We start from the raw sequence: 2,780 nt of genomic DNA on the forward strand, positions 1-2,780 counted from the left end.
TGGCCACGCGCCGACCTAAAGCGCCTCCGGAACCTTTAGTTGCTAGGCAACAGCCGTCTCTGTTGATCACCGCCAAAACAATGACCCTATTTTACGTGACACACAGTCAACTTCGATTCCAAACAGATTTCATCTGGTTTAGTGCCGTAATTCGTCGCTTACCTGTTTGTGCTAACCTCTACAACATGCCCGAGTTTGGGAAACAAATACAGAGTAATTACGAGAGGCGTGCAATAAGTAACGCAACACGTTTCTTTCGGAAAGCTATGCACTATGCACTCCGTCTTCAGGCCACAAGTGGCCCATCGGGAACATCCGACCGCCATGTCATCCTCAGCTGAGGATACGGATAGGAGGGGCGTGTGGTCAGCACACCGCTCTCCCAGTCGTTATGATGGTTTTCTTTGACCGGAGCCGCTACTATTCGGTCGAGTAGCTCCTCAATTGGCATCACGAGGCTGAGTGCACCCCGAAAATGGCAACAGAGCATGATGGCCCAGATGGTCACCCACCCAAGTGCCAGCCACGCCAGACAGCGCTTAACTTCGGTGATCTGACGGGAACCTGTGTATCCACTGCGGCAAGTCTTTCTGAAAGCAGGGTGGTTTTATTCATGATTGCAATATACCATATAACTCCCCATTTTTTTGGCTATAAAATCCTATTTTTAAACAACATCTCTAGTCAGTTCGACACTCCTACGCCACCATACTGGAAGGGCCTGTATGCCCGCATGGTACCAACCTACTGGTCGACGTCGGTGACAACATCTTGCTGTATCAGTAACCTCACCGCCATCAACGAACTGCTTCCCACGGAGTACATCGTTCATTGGGCCAAACAGATGGAAGATCGAATGTACGAGATCCAGGTTGTGTGGTGGATGAGGAAGAACAGTCTAATGAAGTTTTCTGAACTCTTCTCGGGTGCGCTGACTTGTGTGAGGCTTTGCGTTGTTATGGAGAAGGAGAAGTTCGTTTGCACTTGCGTGGCGACGAACAAGCTGAAAACGCCTATTAATATTCCTGAGTGTAGCAAAATACACATCAGATGTGACCACTGCACCATGAGGGAGGACATCAAACAGAGTAACCCTTTCAGAGTCACAGAAGACCGTCGCCATGACTTTACCGGCTTAGGGTGAAGCTTTAACTTTTTTTCGGAGGAGAGGTGATGTGGCGCCGCCACCCCATGGGTTTGTAGTTTTGTTTCCGGTTCTTAGCGATCGATCCATGTGTCATCGCCTGTGACGATATTCGACAAAAAATTGTGACGCTCACCCTCGTAACGTGCAAGTAATTCCGCACAGATGATGTTCTTTATGGTCTTCTATTAGGCGGCGATAAACGCAGCGGCCACTCACCATTGAGTACCCCAGCTGGAGGACGAGTATGTCATCGCTACAACAGAGACATCCAGTTGAGCAGCGAGATGTTTGATCGTAATCCGCCAGTCACATCAAATCAGAGTGATTGTAACGTTCCAACGTTGTAGGGGTCACAGCTGTGTGCCGCTGGCAGGCACGCGGGAGCTCGGATACGGTTGCGCAACCTTGTTGCGATGACAGACGCCTCCCGTAAGAAAAGCACTGACAAAAAACATTAGCGGGACCGCTGTAACCGTTAGAAAAATATGTATTTTAATTTGACGGAAGGCGGTAACAAATGAGGGAAACCTCATTCAATTTTTTTGTCAATTAATAGAGAGACTCTGTCTTTAGTTCTCGTGGGGAGAAGACGTTTTTTCTTGTGAATCAATGTGTTGTCTGAATAATAATCCTATGAAAATATTCAGTGTAAAAACTCGTTTTTTGTGCAAAACCACGTAAGTTTTCTTTTCTTCCACGCACCATCTCAATATCAGGACCACAAGAGGCATGCATCTGAAGAAGAAGCCCGATTAAGAACTGTTATACACACGATCAACAGATAAATACTAATGGCGGAAAAAGATGAATATAATCAAGGACACCACGTAACTTCACGACACCATTGGCCCACAATTTACAGGATATGTGAATTAAACGCGATAATACAATTTATTCTCTCCAAAAACTCATAAAAACCAAATATGTCAATAGTATACAATCAATTTGTTTAATTATATATATTTTATATTACTACACTACTGGCCATTAAAAATTGCTGCACCAAGAAGAAATGCAGATGATAAACGGGTATTGATTGGACAAATATATTATACTAGAACTGACATGTCATTACATTTTCACGCAATTTATGTGCATAGATTCTGAGAAATCAGTATCCAGAACAACCACGTCTGGCCGTAATAACGGCGTTGATACGCTTTGGCATTGAGTCAGAGCTTGGATGGCGTGTACAGGTACAGCTGCCCATGCAGCTTCAACACGATACCACAGTTCATCAAGAGTAGTGACTGGCGTATTGTGACGAGCCAGTTGCTCGGCCACCATTGACCAGACGTTTTCAATTGGTGAGAGATCTGGAGAATGTGCTGGCCAGGGCAGCAATCGAACATTTTCTGTTTGCAGAAAGGCCCGTACAGGAACTGCAACATGCTGCCGAGCATTATCCTGCTGAAGTGTAGGGTTTCGCAGGGATCGAATGAAGAGTAGAGCCACGGGTAGTAACACATCTGAAATGTAACGTCCACTGTTCAAAGTGCCGTCAATGCGAACAAGAGGCGACCGAGACGTGTAACCAATGGCACCCCATACCATCACGCCGGGTGATACACCAGTATGGCGATGACGAATACGCGCTTCCAATGTGTGTTCACCGCGATGTCGCCAAACACGG

Source organism: Schistocerca serialis, chromosome 5 (assembly GCF_023864345.2).
Source record: "Schistocerca serialis cubense isolate TAMUIC-IGC-003099 chromosome 5, iqSchSeri2.2, whole genome shotgun sequence".
NCBI lineage: Eukaryota > Metazoa > Arthropoda > Insecta > Orthoptera > Acrididae > Schistocerca > Schistocerca serialis.